Source organism: Aplidium turbinatum, chromosome 18 (genome assembly GCF_918807975.1).
Source record: "Aplidium turbinatum chromosome 18, kaAplTurb1.1, whole genome shotgun sequence".
NCBI classification, from domain to species: Eukaryota; Metazoa; Chordata; class Ascidiacea; order Aplousobranchia; family Polyclinidae; genus Aplidium; species Aplidium turbinatum.
This window is the reverse complement of record NC_137489.1, coordinates 14,953,644-14,966,060: the sequence shown is the minus strand read 5'-3', so window position 1 is coordinate 14,966,060 and position 12,417 is coordinate 14,953,644.

Here is a 12,417-nt window from a genome sequence, read left to right as displayed (position 1 = left end):
GGACTGAGATAACTAAAAGGCTGTTTATCCCCATGCACCATTGAGGTTAAAACAAGATTCGTACATAAAATGCGTTCTATTTGCATCTGCATCAACTGAAAGTATCTATGCCACGATTTCTTTTTGCAGTAGCCTACCGTAAGCTATGTTATTCATGGTGCACTTTTGTAAATTCGTTCCTACTTGCTTCACTTGACCAACGAGCCAAACTCTTAAGTTGGTACGGTAATCATAACATCTACAAGCGTTGAATCAATTTAATAAAATCTGAGTAAAAAGATTATTTGTTTGTAAAAGTATGCAGCGGCGTTCCGGAAGCTCAAATATTTTATACTCTTATTATGCTTTGCCCTGTTCAGTAAAAGTATATCCATAATTCTTGATGAGTCGAACACGTTAAATCGGGTATTCACTCATGATAATATATCTTCGTAGCATACCAGTCTTGACGGAAGCGAACCTGTGAATGTATTTGTCTTGTTGAGCTAGCTATTCTTACGGCGAATGGCATCTTTGATTCCCTGGAGAGTGAAGAGCTGCCTAAAATCATATGGCATGTCTACAACATTTTTATCTTCTTGTTTGATTAGTGTTGTATGTGATGGCGCGGCTGTGATGATAGGTCGCAAAAATGGTGTAGCAAAATGGCTTCGTGATTAATTTCCAGACGTTGTGGTGTGGTATTGTGCAACCATAGATTGGAACTATCGGTTCGTCATCCTGTAAAATCAGTCAGTAATTTGAATCGATTTCGATCTTTTATGGACAAACGCTATAGCCTTTACCACGCTTCTTCTAACAATAGCAGAGAATTTGGTGAATGTGCAGCGGCTGTTGAAGTGCAATTGTTGAAAATCGGAAGGTTAGGCCTACTGGACACACGTTGGGTAGCCTCGAGTTTCCGCACAGTTAATGCCGTCTGGAATGATTTCCCAGCACTTTTCGAATTTTTCAAAAAGGGGGCTATTGGCGACACAAGAGATTCTTGGGAACGTGCGAAATATCAAGGACTCTTGTCGAAGATAACATCCACGGATTTCTTGTTGGACTTGGCTTTGATGTACGAATACTCGCAAGAATTATCCGAAATAGCCTAAACCTTTAACTGTAAAACAGAGCATGTAGGCTACTATTTGAGATGCAGATAACAAAATTAATAATCTTGCAAAATTATTTGAAACACGAAGGAACGAGCCCGGACGACATTATGACATTGTTAGGATGCTGAAGAAAACTTAAAGTTCAAAGGTGTAGAATTACATGTAAACAATTGCAGAAATAGCCCGCTAATCAATCCCCGCATCTTCTACACTGTAAATCAAAAATTGTAGTTTTAACCCTTTGAAGGTTGGGGGGGGGCTGTCAATTCAACTTTTTTGTATCAACATTTGTATCTCTAAAACCACTGAGGCTGCGACTATGAGACTTCTTGACTTTTCCTAACTTTTATTCACCTCTATTGAGCTGAAATTTTGAGCGAATAAAGGTTATAAATTGAGAGATATAAGGCATTTCTCAGCACATCCTCTGAAATATTTCTTATTCTATTGAACAAAATTTTCCCACCAGCTGGATGAAAGTAATTAATTTGGCCTCGTTAATCAAATGATTCGTTAATCAAATGATTCAAATTGAGATTATGTAAAAAAAATTTAATCACAACATTGCAATGCATGTTTTTCATTACTCTACCAAAAAATACCAAATAACCCAAACGTCATAAGTCACCTCAACATCTCAACGTATATGAGCAGTTCTAAAACTCACATAGTTTTAATTTTCGGATATGCTCAGCGTGAATAATTTTACAAAGTGAATTCCAAGTTTTGAAACCGTGCTTTAAAAAATAACAGAGATATCACTCCTAAAGCATAAGAAGAATCGACAGCCCCCCCCCAAACTGAGCAAGACTCCAGAGAGCCCAACCTTCTAAGGGTTAACCACTTCTAGGGGTGGTCTAAAAATTCCACTTCTACTTTTTCATTCCCACCCCATAGCCTATTGGGAAAGATGGTCATTTCCACCCTACCAAAGGGTGGTATTTTCCACCCAACAGAGAAGGGTGTATAGGCTAATCACTTAGGAAATTCCATCCAAGATCGTTTGTTGAATTCAACAGACTTGTCATTTATTAACAGCTGAAAAATACTTGATTCAACTATTTGGCCAGAGGACACAGTAATGACACACGGAAAAAACGAAATCATTGAAGTGGCAAAGAGATTGCGCTTAGATGAACGCGAAGCTGCTGTGAGAGGACTTCGTGAATATACAACTACGAAAAGAAGATCCCAGAGCCTTCAAAATTTGATAACGTCACTATAGGATAATCCCTTCCAATTTCATCGAGGGAGTGTGAGCGCGAATTTTCACAAATGAACCTCATACTGACATCTGACCGTGCTTCTCTACACACTGTAACTGTTTCAAGTTTACTCTTTATACGAATGATCCGTTTTCCACTGAGAAATTTTTAACCAGCGAAGTATGTTGGGTCCTGATTACGCAATGGACGTAACCCGGCAATTGAGACCCGAAGTCGCCAGAGGTTTTATGATTTTGAATACGATAAGTGTCTTAAAAATTGTAGGCTATAACTTGAAAAATCAAAAGTGGAAAAAAACTAAAAACAATTTTTTTTCTTTTTTTTCCTAGGCTATAACTTGTATTTTTTTGTATTATTATTTCACTAAAATATGAATATTTGCATTGAACAACGCTATACCATCTATAAACCATGATACTTACTTTAGCAACGTTTTAGGTACGTACATCAAGTGTGTTGTTTCAAAGTCTTATAGCTATAAAGACATATTTCTGAACTTCTTCTACGGCACCTAGCGCATTCGGAAAGTAAAAAACTAGCGCTCCGGAAGCTAATCTTTTGGAAATCCACCACTGGGTGTAGCCCTAGGTTTAATAAGGAAGAACACCTCACCTGTTGGAGTGGAACAATAAGACGTTTATAAAAATATCTTTCGCCTTTCAGCAAGCTTCTGGGTAGGGACAGTAAAGCGATCTTAAGCCCTGGTCCAAAGAGTAGGCTATTTACTGAACCACCCAGGGCCAAGCCTCATTGGAGTTATTATGCTTCCGCGTTCGACATGGTTCGGGTGGGAACATGGTGGAATTGTTATCGAAACAAAAGTAGCCTAAATTTTGTGATAAAACGAGTAGCCTATTGTGTAGGGCCTATATCGCCAAAGCATCTATCGCCTTCGATAGATTGAGGTCTAACATGTGGGAGAGGCGGGGAATCAAGCTGCCCACAAAGCTGTTATTCTGACGATCCTTCTGTATGTGTGTGAGGCCTCGACTCTTTATAGGAGACACGAAAGGCAAGTGAACTATTTCCACCTTTCCTGCCTCCGAAAGCTTCTCAAGATTCGATGGCAGGACAATGTCCCAGACACCGAAGTTCTCAGTGAAGCGAACATGCCCAGCACTCTAACCCTCATAAAAAAGGCACAAATAAGATGGGCTGACCACATCCACCGGATGCCGAACCATCGCATTCCTAAACAACTGCTCTATGGAGAACTGACTAACAGCAAACGTCATGTAGGTGGTCAAAGAAAACGCTTTAAAGACACTATAAAAGCTTCCGAAAAATAGGGCTACCACATGTACTCTTTTAACCGTAGGGGAAGGGAAGGTAATTTGATACGGAAGGTAATTTGATACACCCCCCCTACAGAAATGTACAAAAAATATTGGTCAAAAATATTGTCATTAGGTGGAAGATCTGTGAAAATAATGCCTACAAAAATTGCACCATGCAGCTAACTCGTGCTTTTATGGCATAAAATTGTGAAAGTGTGTTTTTTGAGTATTTTCGTAAAAATTTTAACTCATGATTATTTTCGTCTGGAAAGTTAAAGAAAAGTTCCTGAAAGATGAAACCAAACTCATTTGACAGTTCATTGATAAGGCTTCAAGGGCATGTCACGTTTTTTCTGCAATGTGCATCCAAGCATACAAAAATCAGTATTTTATAACTTTTTTTGAAAAAGGTAAATTGATACATGTGGAGAAGGTAAATTGATACAGTATATTACATTCTTTTTTGTGACTGTAATAAATGTTGACATTGATCTACTTGATTTAAATAAGTTATTCTTTATTAATAAGACCTGCTACTTTGGGAAACAACTATTATATAGGCTTTCGTAGGCCTACACGCTATCTGCTGTCAAAATATGAGAACAGCGCAAAGCACCCCCCTTGAATAAGAACTCCAGCCAATGATCCTTCCCATGATCATTCCGCTGCAGAAACTTCGCCGCACACATGGGCCTCAACAGTCATCTTTGCACCCAATCACGCCAACCACATATTAAATTTTCATTTATTGCTTTGCTGTCAAAGGGGATTTCTGTATTAGTTTTACTGTATCAAATTACCTTCCGGGTGTATCAATTTACCTTCCGTGGAAGGTAATTTGATACATTTGAGTGACGTTTTTAAAATTTCAATTAAAAAAAAAGTAACAAAAATAAAAAAGTGAAAATGTTTTTAAAAAGTGTGTAAGGGATCAGACTTTCATTTCAGCTTAAAATCAATAGTTTGTGTCAGATAATTTTCAGTTAACAGGCAAAAATGTTAAAAGTGTATCAAATTACCTTCCCTCCCCCTACCTGTTACTAGCGTAGGCCCTATGGTCTCGCCCTCTGCTAATTCAGCAATTTCACATCGAAGCAGTGACGCTAGAAACCTGAGATTTCTTGACTTTTACTTTTTTTTCTTGCTCCAACTTTTAATCCCGATTATGTTGGTATCGGATAATTGTAAAGTTCACAATAAAACTTTTGTCACAGCCAGTTACGAAATGCAAGAAATTTGCTGATATTCAATAGCTTGATTGACAGTTTACTATTACCGTGCGGTTTCATTTTGTGTTTGTCGGCGGCGCTAAAATTCCATTTTGTGCCCAGGCAGCAAAATCCGCCTTTTTTACATTGATTCAATGTCGATTTTGCTGTCTGGGTAGGGAGTCGCAATCTGACACGTTATGAGTCATTCTTTGCTGGCAGACAAAACTTAGGAAGGTAATTTGTTATTTGCGAAAATTGTTTTGTAGTGCAAAAAGTGCATGGAATGCTGTTTGCACAGAAATGGAAATACAAAATTGATGAAATTCTGTGTTCAACGCAAGAAGATTTTCAAAATAAAATGTGAACTGAAAATTTTGACCAAGAAATGGCGAAAATAGATCAAAAACCGAGTCTTTATCACCTTTTCTACCTAAAATACACAATCACGAATACATTTTGCGAAATAAATTGATTGAAGTGATAGATAAGGCTTTTGACCAATGGCATACTTTTTCCCGTTGTTATTTGATATAAGCCGACGGAGTAGGCTAATTAGCAATAAGAGAGACGTAGACCTGATGGTCTCGGCCAGTAACTTTTGCCGCCAAAAGGAAGCAGCTAACAGATACGGTTAAGAGGATTTGTCCTCTTTTTTAAAGAAAAATAAATTGTCCTCCGAGGACACCCAAACATGCTCAAATGTCCTCTTTTTTACATTTTCAGTTTTCTTGCTCATATTTTCAACAGGATTTCATTGTTATGTGACTTTTTCGCAATTCCCAACCATTTCTGTACCAATGCAACATGCTGATTTATAGATTTTCAAAAAAGCATTGATGTAGCCTATTATTCGATCTGCTGTTCTAAACAATCTTAGACGTTCATTGAAACATACCAGGCCTACATTGGTTTGCGATTGTCTTTAGTAGCCAAACAGTGGTCAGCGATGAGTGCGAGTGAAACTATAAATCCACTTTTGAAGAAATTTCCTCATTTGAGGAGATCTGATCAACAAATTTATGAAAATGAAAAATTGGGACAAAAAAAATGGAGTAAATCGCAAAGAAATTAGACATTAAAAAACGCAAAAAAATTTGACATATCTAGGCTACATTTTAAGCTTCTCACACTTTTACAATAAATTATTATTTTACCCAGATCTATTTTGTATTGACTCAGGACTCAGCGCTTGTAGACGTTATTTTCAGTTTGCTCTTTTCAGAATGCAATGATCAAGGATTCACATCCACTACAGCAGGGTTACTCAACTAATGTTAACAAAGGTCCAGTTTGCATAGTTAAATATTTTTAGCGGTCTGGTGAATAAGTTATTTCATACGCAACCACGAAAGTTAAATTTTCTGTACCACACCACTTTTTTAGGTAACATGTAACCCGACTTAGATTTCTGAGAAAGTGTTAGGATTAAGGCTTATGAGAGGGGGGTACGGAGGGTACGGCGTACCCTTGAGGGCCCAGGCCTGTGTTTGTTGAGGGGGGGGCGAAATTGTGGTTTTATAGTTTACGCTCAAAAATGTTTGGTTACAACCATCATAAACGATCGACTGATTTCAAACATAAAAGTTGTTATTCTTTAGTCCTGGGAGGCCCGTAATCTAGCAAAAAGGCCCAGAAAGGTAATCGAGTGCTTTGCGAGCAAATTAGGGGCCCAAAGTGGTAATTTAATGCTTTACGTGCAAAAATGTTCTGTTAAAAGCACCTTAAATGAAATCATAAAAGTTAGTTATTCTCCTGTCCGGGGAGGGGTATAGTGTAGCAAAAGCAGGTTTGAGAAGAACCCGGGCAAAAAGCCCGGGTGTTTTTGTCTTTTTGTGTTTTTTAAAAACTATTTGGCAAAGGTAGTTCCACGCTTATTTCACTTCAAAATGAATTTAGGAGTTAGAGCAGGAACCGAAGAATACTTTCGGAGCAGGACCGGAGCCGAAGTCAAAAAAAGTGACTTCTCTCGTTCACCACTGCTAGTGCTGGGCATGTGGTGAATGCAAAAGTTAATGAAGAAAGGTTAGGATTGGTCAGATGATTAACTTGATTATGTTTTAACAAGATGTTATGTTTGAGCTTTGGTAGAGAGCTTGGCTTGTACCAGATACATATAACACTCAATAACGTTAACGAATTTAACATTAAACACACACAAAACACATGAAAAAACTACTAAATCCAACGTTTTCGACACCACATAGTGTCCTCTTCATAAATAATTATAAGATACATCTAACAGAAATAAAAAAAGAAATTTAAAAATTTTACATTAAAGATGTGTGGCACGAAGCAGCTAAATCCGTTTTCGGGATATTGCTTTACTTCGTTACGTACCACAAACCTAAGTTGTTTCTGATAAATAACAAGGGTCGACTTGCCTTTGCTTAGCACCCCAACATTGAGAGTTCCCACTCTCGCATGTAAGGCAATGGAGGGGATTAGCGGCCCTCCCCCGCACTGATGACCCCCGACGTTCAGAACAACGCAGGGCACTCTACCTTTGTGTAGGGTTGGCCTGTTTGGGGCCAACTTTTAGAAATCTGGCTCTTTTTGAAGCTGTTTGGCCCCCAAATTTTTGGTTGGCCCGTTGGCTCTTTTTGAGCAGGCTGAGAACTCTTACCTAGATTTTTTTGTAAAGCTTCAGCAATATGGAAATCAAAACGTAGGCTATTGTTTTGGCAACTCTTGACTTTCTGATTTTTCATCCTGTTTTCTTTTCATACGCGGCTCTGACCGAGTCTGACATCAGCATGACCTTTTTCTAGTGAGTTGAAAGATTGCCAGGTTGGCCTTTTTGGGGCCAATTTCAGAAATTTGGCCTTTTAAAAGCCAGTTAGCTCTCCAATTTTGGGTTGGCTTATTGGCCCTTTTTGAAAACCAGTTGGTTCCTTAAATTTTAGTTTAGCCCTTTAGTTTTTTTTGGACCTTGTTTGGCCGTTTTCAAAGTGTTACTATTATTGCGTTTGGTGGACTTGATCCAGGAAGACTAGGATGCCAAAGAAGTAGAAAGCAGGATATGAGAGCGGTAGGAAATACAATAGTAGCCTATGGTAATTGGGGAAAAACTTACCACAGACATTGTGTATGCTGTGAACTCGAATGGGAGGATGATGGTGAGTTGAATGAGGAAATATTTATTTAACTGCTAGATAACTTGCTCGGTGGAATTTATTGGGATCACATTCTCTGCATGCCTTTTTGTAAATTGTTTATTTGTTATTGTTGTGTCTCTCCAGAAGCATGCTGTTGTTGTGTCTCTCCAGAAGCATGTCTCTCCAGAAGCATGCTGATCTTACATGCTGTATGGTATGTTATGTTTCAGTGCTGCAACGTCTGTGCTACTTCTGGAAATAACGTTAAACTAGTTGATTGATTCCTATTTCAAACAATAATGTTTGTCGATTTTCCTTATTTTTGTATACACAGTAGCTATTTACTAAGGTATTACTCTAATTATTTTGTTTACAGGTGAAATATGTGGCTATATTGCTAAAAATGTGTTGCTAATTCATTGAAATTGCTTCTTAGTACTTGAAAATTGAGTTGGTCCTATTTTTGGCCCCTTGTTTTAGAATTTGGCTCTTTTTTGGCCCTTTTTGAACGTGCAGTTGGCCCCTTGCCAAATTTACATATGGTAACCCTGCCTTTGCGCGTCTCGGGCAAACCCAGCCCTCAGACACTGGTGGGGTGTTAGGCCTATGTGGCACGAAGCAGCTAAATCTGTTTTCGGGATTTTGCTTTACTTCGTTGCGTACGGTACCACAAACCTAAGTTGTTTCTGATAGAACACAAGGGTCGACTTGCCTTCGCTGAGCACCCCAACATCGGAAGCTCTCGCATGTAAGGCAACGTCGACCAACGGGTGTGAGGACTAGCGACACGTCTCAACAACACCATCAGTAATTAACACACGAATTCAATGCAAGATACACAAATTGGCGAGGAACAGATCACATGATAAGCACAACACAAAATAATAGTTTTATTGCAGCCTGATGCTATTGCGCACAGATGTCCAATTCTGCAGTAAAATGTTGTGTGGTGTGCAATACGCCTAAGCAAACATCACACTTTTTTTCCAAGACAAAGGGGGCCCGAAATAACTCTTCGTACCCCTAGTGAAAATTTTTCTCAGAGGCCCTGGTTAGGACTCTGGGGGTCGAAGCCCTAACATTAAGGGCGATTAACATGAAGGGGCGAAGCCACCAGCAACTAGGATAATCACAGTAAAAATTGCTTCCTTCCAGTAGAAATCTGTTTAAAGAAGCCCTGAAACATGGCAATGCGGTAATTCTTTCAAAAGCTCAAGGTCCACCATCAACACCCAGAAGGTCCGGATTCGAACCGCGGTCTGCCAGTTGAGTAGCCCTGCACTACAGCAATAAATGCTGAGAATGGTGGTTATGGTGGGCAATAGCAGAAGTATTGAAGGACCATCGAGTTATCTTTCGTTATACTTCTTTTCTAACTCGAGCTCTACGATTGTATGCAGCCGAAACAAGTTTTGCATCCCGGAATCTAGATATCTCTGATAAAAATATTTCAATCATTCAAAATTATTTTGCAATTTTTAAATAGGCTATCAACTTCAAAATCTTTTCCCAAAAAATGTTTTATCTTTTTGGTTACAGCAGTAAACCATAATCTCTTCGTGGGAAAATTGTAAGATAAGATTCTCGGATCCGTTCGTCTGTATGTAATGACCGAAAAAAACACTCTTCTGAAACGTCTATTCAAGAATTGTATTTCTGTAAAAAATAGCCCACTGGCCGTCGAAACTGAAGTGCAACGCGATACACCACTAAACTTGTCACTACAAAACAAATTACTTAGATAAAGACGGAAATTTGTCCAGCTGGCAAGCACTAAGCAAACAGTTAAATATTCGACCACTCTTCAAGCAACAATTTTAAAAATGACGAGAATAAATTACGATATTTCAAACGCACGTAAGCAGTTACTGTGACGTAATAATGATAAGCTATTCAAGCACCTGTTCAAGTTTGGCTCACACCTGCTCAAGTTTGGCTTACACCTGTTCAAGTAATTAAAGATTTAACGATGATGTAATGTTATGCTGCAGCTGCAAACGGTTGTGCAATTCAAGATTTAACGATGATGTAATTTTTGCTATTTTCTAGCAACAGTCCATGACGTAAGACGTCAGGTTCAATCAATCAATCAATGTTTTATTTGTCAGTAACAGGAACATAGGTAGGCCTACATGTTTGAAATATACAATATACACAATACAAAAGTTACACAAGTTCCCATACCGACAGGGAGACAACGAGACGACCATACGGTCTACTAGTCAATTGCCACCGTACGGAAATTACGATTTTGCCATTTAAAATAAGCTTAGCCTACAAGAGAAAAAATAAAATAAAATGTTGAAACGTTCCCGCGCTTCAACCAGAGTGCTTCAACAACAACATACGCACAAAAAAAAGCAACATATTGATGATAACATAGGCCTAAACACAAATTCCATGAAGCAAGCAGAGAATAATCAAGTTTCCGAAGAAACTGACAAGTTGGTGTACATAACATATCACTTACGATGCACTGTAGCTTTGTAAAATTAACGTTTTGAACTTTTTTTTGAAACAATGAAATGATAAGGTTTTTAGCCAACTTGGAACCTTTGACCAGAGCATTGGTCCCAATACCTGCATGGACTTTTTGCCAAATTCTGTGTTTGATCTATTTATAAAATAGTTGTTGCTTGTTTGATATCTTGTGTTATGCTGATGAATAGATGAAGCATTTGTAAATAAATCACAATACGTAGACGGATACTGATTCATATGAACTTTGTAGGCTACATATGTTTTTTTATTTCAATGTTATGTATGTCTTTTAGTTTCAAGATGTTCATTTTGAAAAATAAAAAAATTAGTGTGAGCATAGTAATTTTGTTTCGTAATTATTCTTACAACCTTTTTTTGTAATTTTATTAAAGGATCCAATGCACTGTCACAGGCCTTTCCCCAGCTTGAAATACAATATTGCAAATGAGAGTAAATCAAAGCGTGATAGGCCTACACATCTTTTAAAGTGTCTGTGTTGACATAATATCTGAGTTTAAGCAACGCCCATGAACCTTTTGCTACTTTTCCGCAAATTTTATCTATGTGATATTTCCATGTTAATTTGTTATCTATGTAAACGCCAAGGTATTTTATTTGATCCTTTTGTTGATTTCGGTCATTTTCATTTCGCCTATCATTTGATCTTTTTGTTGAATGCTTGTGTTACCAATGTCAATGTTAAAATTTTTTACTTGTTTTCTATTTGTTATTAGCATGTATTCAGTTTTTGATAAATTTAACGATATAATCTATTAAGCTTCAACCAGTTGTAGGCTAAACTTTTTGCATTTTGGCATTCACATTGTTCTGCAAATTTATTTCACATTTGTCGCTCATCGTAAGATTGGTGTCGTCAGCAAATAGTTTAACATTCATGTTTGTTGAATTTGGTAAGTCATTTATATACAGTAAGAAAAGAAGGGGTCCCAATGTCGATCTTTGGGGCACACCGCAGATAACTTGTCTTGAGTTTGAAGAGATTCCATTGACGACCGTGTGCTATAGACGATTGTCGATTGCTGATATAGCTTTTTAACAACTGGAATGGAAGACCCCGAAAACAATATGTTTGCAGTTTTTGTATGAGAATAGTGGGATCAACTGTGTGGAAGGCTTTAGCTAAATCAAGAAATACAGAGCAAGTTGTATTTTTATTATCTAGGTTAGTTAAGATGTTATCACAAACGTTTGACGCAGCTAACAAAGTGGAATATTGTGGTCAAAATCCATACTGATGTGGTGTGATCAGGTCTTTTTTTGTTAGATAATTGTACATTTGTTCATACAGGCATTTTTCGAATATTTTAGTGAAGGGAGGCAATAGTGATATAGGCCTATAGTTGGAACAATTTTTCTGGAGCCACTTTTGAAGATTGGGGTAACTTGAGCGACCTTTAGTACATCAGGATATACACGTTTATCGATACACTCATTGAATAAGTTGGTGCGGAAAGGTGCTTAGTAGACAACGGTTCTATGTGACGTTTGATATGAAAATTGTCCGTAACACTTTTTGAGCGTTAAACTTGAAGCAAGTGAAGGATGTCTGGTCTTCTGCAGAAATTCCCATCAATTTATTTGCCCCTGTTTGCAGCATTGTCTACCTACTACAAAGCGGCAACACGAGGTTTTTGTCATGCTCTGGTAAACTTGATCTTTCTGAGTTTCTGTCCCAAATGTTGAATTTTGCAAAAGATGCTGATTGCTGAAAAAAGTGTTTTCTTTAATTTTGTGGATCCTGTAAATGTTAGGCACAGAAAGCAGTGAACAGTTTTTTCAGCTGAATGGTTTTTTAAAGCATAGAAGTGTGGGATACAGTTGCAATAAGGCCATGTAAACAATCAAAACATTTGACACACTGGTGCATGTTGATTTGAATTGAATGATATAACATGTTGGTACTTCATTCTTTAAATCACTTCAATGTTATTTTTTCAAACTGTAAGGTCTTGTTTTCTCACCAGATTGCAGCTCAGGAAAACAACTGAGTCTCACATGATAAAAGC